The 7,654-nt window shown below is 53.3% G+C and overlaps 1 long non-coding RNA gene across 1 annotated transcript; it reads left to right on the forward strand.

Moving 5' to 3' along the window:
- The first annotated feature begins 1,324 nt into the window (after positions 1-1,324).
- On the forward strand, positions 1,325-7,006 carry LOC123380965. Its single transcript, XR_006587456.1, has 4 exons — positions 1,325-1,414; positions 1,881-2,020; positions 3,804-3,875; positions 6,573-7,006. It is a non-coding gene; the product is annotated as an uncharacterized LOC123380965 (long non-coding RNA).
- Positions 7,007-7,654: the final 648 nt, after the last annotated feature.

The raw sequence follows: 7,654 nt of genomic DNA on the forward strand, positions 1-7,654 counted from the left end.
ACCACTTGGATGCCTTTTTGGAAATAACAAATACCAAATCCTTTCTAAAAATGTCACTGGTGGCCTGGCCCAGTGACGGGCCACCCCCAAAGCCTGCCCTTCACCTACTCCTGGCTGCCAGCTGCCTCAGTCCCGCCCAGAAGAGAGGCCAGTGCCGCGAGCTGAGTGTAAGCAGAGGCAGCAGGCGCTTCTAGGGTCCGAGGGGCTGGGGGCTCAGCCGGCTTCCGGGACAGGATCTGCCTGGGGCGGTAGAGAGTCCTGGAAGGCCCCGCCCCATCCTGGCTCGGGATCCGGGAGGAAGCCGCCTTCCGAGGGCCCTGCTGGGGCTCATCCCTCCCCGAGCTGGGCCCCAGCTACCTGCCCACACTCGGGACAGCCGAGTGTCCGGTCCACTTGGAAGTGCCCCCCCGGGAAAGAGGGCCCCCCTCCCGGCCGGGAGGGCCAGCAGGGGCAGCGCTCGATTTGCGGTCAGCCTGTAGGTCAAGGCCACAAGTCCCCCTACCAGCTCCGCCCAGGGGTGGATGCAGGGTCCACTGTGAGCCCCGTGTGGTGGGTTGGTCCCTGGTCCTCGGAGCGCACCCACACGGGTAGGGCCGGGCCCTGGGCGGTCCCTCTTGTTGTACTTGGGGACACTGAGGCCAGGAGAGGTCAGCCCTGCCCGAGGACACATGGCTGCTGTGAAAGGCCGGGATGTGGGAGGGATGAGCCACCGCTGGCCAGGTTCCTGTGGCATCTACAGCTGAGGTGGGGGCCACCTGCAGGCAGGGACAGGGCAGAGCACACAGCAGGTGACACCCTGGAGATCCAGGCCATGGGCGGTCACCACAGCACCCAGCCCCGACCACTTTCTAGTGAAGGAAGGTTCTGGAAGAAGGAGGTTTGGCCCAGAGGGCAGGAGGGTCTGCAGGCTAGCTGCTTCTCAGCTTTGCACCCAGATGTGTTCTGCAGGAGGCAGGCTTTCAGTGTCCCCCCACACCGAGCACCCCGCCAGGCAGAGTTTGGAGGAGCTCGGGGACAACTGTGGAGGGAGAGACCCCTGGCCTTGGTCCCTCCCCTCAGATCCGCTCGCGTCACCGTGGCCCAGATTCCGCTGCTGGAAATACACTCGCAATTAAATCGAAAAGCCCAGAGAGGAAGGGGAGGTTACACAACACCTCATTCCCGGCGGCTCCCAGCGGCCCGGTGGACACACCTGCCTTGCCATGGCTGTCCCTGGCCCGGTCCCAGCCCCCTGGGTCCCAAGTCTCGGGCGGTGACGCGGCCGCCGGGGCCCGGCCCGCTCCGCCCTGGGAGGGTGACCTGGGGCAGCCGGCAGGCCCCTTGTCTTCACATGGGGTCATCGCCCCTTCTGGGGCTGGGTAAACAGAGGTGTGCGGGCACAGGTGATGTGACAGTGGCCCGCTCTGGCTTCCCGGTGAGTCAGGCCGAGGGAGGGAGCCAGGAGCTCCATCTGACAAGAGCGGCTCCGGCCGGAGGGGCGGCCTGGCCGAGGGTTGGATTCCCAGGTTCCCACGGCGGCAGCAGCACCAGCCCTGGGGAGTCTCCCTGGGCCCGCTGGCCCTCACGCTGCCCAGCGCGGCGTCTCCTCCTGACCCCTGGGCGAGGGCTGGGCGCGTCCGGGGCAGGCAGGGCTGTGCCCGGGCAGCGTCACAGCCCGGAAGCTCTGGCAGAGCTGGGCACTGGCCCTGCCCTCTGGGCACCTGGACACTTCTGGACCAGCGGGTGTTTATGGCCCCTTGGCCAGGAGGAGCCCGGCCAGGTCCTGTTCTGTGGCTCAAGCCCCGCGTCAGGTCCCCTCCCTGCCCCACACAGGGGCCCCTCGGCCGCCGCTCTGGCTGGGTGTCTGCTCAGTGGGCTCAGTGGGCACTTTCTCTTACCAGCGTGTGCTGCCTACCTCAACAATACCTGTGTCACTGCTGTAGAACGGCTGTAAAACAGAAGGAAGCCAGAGTCACCCACACGTCCAGAGCCAGAGGGAACCGGGTGGCCTTGTAGCCGCATCCTGTCGTCCTGGCCCCAGGTTCGTTCATGCCCCGCCCCGGGCTCATACAGAGTCCCTGTCCCCTTGATGCTCACACCCTGAGGAGGAGTCCTGAGGCAAAACAGGACCCCTGCAGTTGCAGAGGCGGGTGGAGAGGGCGGTCGGGGGAGGCGGGCTGGGTCAGGGACTTCCCACCCAGGGCGGGGAGAGGGGGATGGGGAGGGCGGCTACGCAGGGTGTGAGCCCCGCCTCCTGCTTCCTGGGGTTCCCTTTCAGCCCCCCCCCCCCCCCCCCCCCCCCCCCCCCCCGGCCTGTGGGCTGCACGCTTTGTCTCCAGGGGAAACTATCTATTTGTTAGGAAAATATGTTAATGGGCCTTTCAGGTCTGAAGGGAAAATCCCAGGGTGCAGGTGGGGCCAAGAATCAAAACCAGGTCTGAGGGGCGCCCCCTGGAAGGAGATGGCTCACCTGGGGCAGGGACGGGGGTGCAGCTGGGTGCCGGGTAAAACCCACCTGCCTTTCGTTTCGCCTCTGATGTCTAGGGGCACCTGGCTCACGGAGACATGGGATTTATTTTATTGAAACGGTTGCGTCCTAGTCCCCCACTCTCCATTTTTTTTACATCAGTTTTGGAGATCTCCCTCTGTTGCCAATGTGTTTTCCTGCTTGTCACTTGGCTTTTAAGTTAGTGAAGACACTTACATATACGTAGATGTGGAAACGGCACGCACTGAAAGCCAGTCGGATTTTCCTTCTTCGGGTGCGTGCCTAGAAAGTTCTTATCAAGTTCCATTCGGCGCAATACTTACATATGCCTCTTGTATTTACAGCGTGATTTTTCCCTCTTCTTTTCATACTACTCTAATCCATCTGGAATTAATTTATATGGAAGCTTGGCCAGGGATTTAACTTTATTTTCTCCTCCAAATAATTAACCAATTATCCCCGCGGTGCTGGTCGAACGCTCGGAATGCACAGCCAGTGCTCTCCTGGCCTGGTACTAGGGTTACTCCTCTGCGGGCAGGGTTCAAAGCAAACCCCAGGAGGCCTGCAGCTGTGACCCTCTGGGCCCGAGGGACCCCGCGGGGAGCTGTCTGCAGGGAGACAGAGCCTGCCCCAGCACTGGCAGGCAGGCTCAGAACTCAGCTCCCCAGCCTCCTTCTCCTCCCAACTGTCTGACCTCCTGCCCTTCTACCGCACTGGCAAACGTGCTCTGGAGAGCTCGGGGCCCGCGGCCCTGAGACCTGGATGGTACGGGCCTGTGACGGGATGACGTGAAACTCCTAGTCATTCACCAGATGGGAGCCAGGAGAGGAGAGGCTGGGGAGTCAGCCTGCACCGGAAAGGCCTTCAGGCCTCTCACAGCCTCGGGGTGGCTCGGCCTGCAGGCCGCGAGGGGGGGCTCACACCGTGGCTCAGCCCACCCGGCTTCAGCCCGGCCGGGCCTGACACCTAGAAGACAGGGTGGGCGGAACAGAGTCTTACCTGGGCCTCGCCGGCTCCGTCGTGCGCGGTGTTAAGCATATAGCAAACGCTAACCGAACATGGGAAGAGGCAAGAAAATATGGCCCATAATTAAGAGGGAAACCAGACCATGGAGTAGACCCAGAGATGATCTGGGTATTAGAGTTAGCAGGCAAGGACTCCCAAATAACTATGATGAATATATTATAGAAAATTGAAGGAAAGATGGAAAGTTTCACCAGAGAACTGAAATATTTGTTAAAAAAACCATGAACTAAATTAGAAAAAGATCAAATGGATATTTTGCAGCCGTATGTTCAATGTCAGAAACTAGTAACTCTATCAACACCCTTCGCAGAATACAGGATCGAGGAACCAGAAGCCAGGTTCATAGAAAATACCCAAACTGCAGCGCAGAGAGAAAAGACAGGTAAGGAAAGAACAGAGAAACATATGTGAGGCCTGTGGAGCTTGCTCAAAAGTTCTCTTTTTTGTTTTTAAAGTTTATTTATTTTGAGAGGGAGAGACACAGTGTGTGAGTGGGGGAGGGGCAGAGAGACAGAGACAGGGGGACAGAGAGAATCTCAAGCAGGCACCTCACCGCCGACACAGAGCCCAGCGCTGGGCTCAAACTCGTGAACCGTGACGACCTGAGCCGAAATCAAGAGCCGGATGCTTGGCCAACTGAGCCACCCGGGCGCCCAGAACATGCTCAAGTTCTAATGCACTAATAATTACAGTTTAAGAAAGAGAGGAGAGAAAATGGGGCAGAAGCAATGTGCAAAAAGATGATGACTAGAATTTCCCAGAACAAATGAAAGACATCAGCCCATGGATTCAAGAAGTTCTGTAAACCTTAGGCAGAAAAATCAAGCTAATGACTAGTAAGGCAATTATTAACTCTGGGAAACTATAAAGTTACATAACAAAGGAAATACAAGCAAATTACATTTCATTCAGATCTGAATGACGTTAACCTGATCTAATAACACAAACAATAATTTTGATTTAATAAAAATTGTGATATAGCCCACAAAAACTGAGAAAGGGGAGAGAAGTCCATGGGACTGTATAATGATGGAGGCAATGTAAGAGAGTTTCAAACTTCCAAAGGAAGCCAGTAGATAATATCTAAAACTGAAAAATCAAGCAATGATAGGAGAAGTATGTTACTTAGAATTGTATGAAGTATGGAGAATTAAAAAAAATTTTTTTTTCAACGTTTTTTATTTATTTTTGGGACAGAGAGAGACAGAGCATGAACGGTGGAGGGGCAGAGAGAGAGGGAGACACAGAATCGGAAACAGGCTCCAGGCTCTGAGCCATCAGCCCAGAGCCTGACGCGGGGCTCAAACTCATGGACCGCGAGATCGTGACCTGGCTGAAGTCGGATGCTTAACCGACTGCGCCACCCAGGTGCCCCAAAGTATGGAGAATTTTTTAAAAAGAGCTGAAAGTTGTGGCTTCTGGGAAGCAGGAAATTGCTACAAGTTAAGAGGAATTAAGGGACTAGAGCATTATGTTATAAACCTTGGCAAATAATTCTGACTCTTAAAATTAAGCGTGTATTTACTTTGATTAAAATTAAGGTTGGGGCACCCAGGTGGCTCAGTCGGTTGGGTGTCCAACTTTAGCTCAGGTCACGATCTCAGGGTTCATGGGTTCAAGCCCCGTGTCGGGCTCTGTGCCGACAGCTCAGAGCCTGGAGCCTCCTTCGGATTCTGTGTCTCCTTCTCTCTCTGCCCCTGCCCCGCTCATGCCCTGTCTGTCTTTGTCTCTCAACAATAAATAAACATTAATTTTTTTTAAATTAAGATTAATGGAGGGGTGCCTGGGTGGCTCAGTTGGTTAAGCATCTAACTCTTGATTTCAACTCCTGTCATGATCCCAGGGTCATGAGATGGAACCCTGCGTTGGGCTCTGAGCTGAGTGTGGAGCCTGCTTGGGATTCTCTCTCCCTCTCTCTCTCTCTCTCTCCTCTCTGCCCCTCCCCCACTGTTGCTCTCTCTTTCTCTCTACAAAAAAAATAATTAAGGTTAATGGATATTAAGTATTATCAAATGCCTTTTGTGGTATTTATTAATGAGTTATATTTCTCATTTAACCTGTAGATATGATTAAATTATTGATACAGCTTAGATTTTATAATTTTAGCTTATCCTTGTCTTCGAGGGATAAATCCAACGTACTCAATGTATTGTTAATTAAGACAGTGACTGAATTTAACTTGCTATAAATTTATTTGGAATTCTTAGGTCTGAATTCATAACTGAGACTGTTCCATAAATCTTCTTTTAATGCTGTCTTTGCCAAGTTTTAGTGTCAGGGTTAAACTAGATTCATAAAGTTAAGTGGGAGGATTTTCATATATTTTCTTAAGTAGGCTCAACGCCCAACGTGGGGCTCGAACTCATGACCCTGAGATCAAGAGTCACACACTCCACCGACTGAGCCAGCCAGGTGTCCCGGAGAACATGTTCATATTTTTTAAATCAATTATCAATTTATATGACATTGGAAATATCTGTTGCTTAAAATTTTGAAATATCCATAAATACCCTGAAATTGTATGGATCTGACACCACTTCTCGTGCAACGCTTCGAATTCATTCCGGGGTTATTCACCTATTGGACTTCTTAATTTTCCTCTTGAGACAATTTTGGAAAAGCCCATTTTCTCGGAAAATCACCCCTTTCTTTTAGATGTACAGATTTTTTTTAATAGTGTTATATGTTATTTCACTTATAGTTTTTATGCTATGGGATTTTTAAAAATTTTTAATGTTTATTTATTATTTTGAGAGAGAGAGAGGGAGACAGACAGACAGAGCACAAGCAGGGGGAGGGTCAGAGAGAGAGGGAGACACAGATTCCGAAACAGGCTCCAGGCTCCGAGCTGTCATCACAGAGCCCGACGCGGGGCTTGAACCCACGAACCCTGAGATCATGACCCGATCCGAAGTCGGACGCCTAACCCACTGAGCCACCTGGGCGCCCGTATGCTATGTGATTTTTGAAGAATTGTTTTTGACGTTTAGTTCTGACCTGTAACCAAATGCAATTTTTTAGACTCATTTCTACATGTAATTGATCTCAAAACTCACTGAAAGCTTTTTCCACTTTCCAGATGTCGCTCGTCACAGTGTCCCTGGTTGGGATCCTCTCAGTGCGTGTTCCTCACGGCTTCTAGAGCAGATCGCTTTCCTCCGGTTGACTTCCGGTTCCTCCGTGACCTTTCCTGTGTTTGCTTTCTGCCGAGCGATCTTTTCATTTCTGACACTCAGGCAGAAGTTCCACTGAAGGCCTCTGATTGGTCCTCTCGTTTCTTCAGTGCCTTTAGTCTTGATTTTTAACGAAAGCTCGAAGCAGATACTTCAAAATACATACTTCTCCATTTGGAAATTTTTGTAAAATATACTTCTTATCCTCAACTTGCTTGTTATCTTCTCTACTTTTAGAATGAAGGATTTGGGGCGCCTGGGTGGCTCAGTCGGTTGAGCATCTGACTTCGGCTCGGGTCATGGTCTCGCGGTTCGCGGGTTCGAGCCCCACGTCGGGCTCTGTGCTGACAGCTGGGAGCCTGGAACCTGCTTCAGGCTCTGTGTCTCCCTGTCTCCCCACCTCCCCTGCTCGCACTCTGTCTCTGTCTCTGTCTCTCTCTCAAAAATAAATAAAAACATTTAAAAAAAAAGAAGGAAGGATTTATTTTTACAGATTGCAAGTGGGTTCTATTTTGGGTCTGTGTGTGTGCATATGCGTATATGTGTACTCACACGGGAATGGGTTGTGCATGCACGTGTGCACGTGGGTGTGAACGTGTGTGTGTGTGTGCGTGCACGTGTGCACAGGTGTGTTTGCTGTTTGTCGTCCTGGAGTGGTAGGAGGCCTCGCGGCCCTGGGGAGGGCAGACATCTGTGAGCAGAAGCTTCTTGACCTCCCTGACGTCCGTTTGCCTCCCGACACAAACGAAGGTGCCGGGGCCCCGGCCGCCCCTGATGGGTGCCCGCCCTCATCCCCCTTGAGGACCCAGTACTGGTCTCTCCCTCGCAGGGGGTGACTGGGCGCCACGGCTCCGGGGTGACCTGGCTCTGGCTGTCATGAGGCCCCTGTCGCAGCCCCGGGGGCTGGGCGTGAACCGCCACGCTTCGTGTCTGTCTCCAGCTGCGCGTGTGCCGGGCAGCAGAGGCCCAGAGCGGACACGGACCAGGC

This window comes from Felis catus, chromosome D2 (genome assembly GCF_018350175.1).
Source record: "Felis catus isolate Fca126 chromosome D2, F.catus_Fca126_mat1.0, whole genome shotgun sequence".
NCBI classification, from domain to species: Eukaryota; Metazoa; Chordata; class Mammalia; order Carnivora; family Felidae; genus Felis; species Felis catus.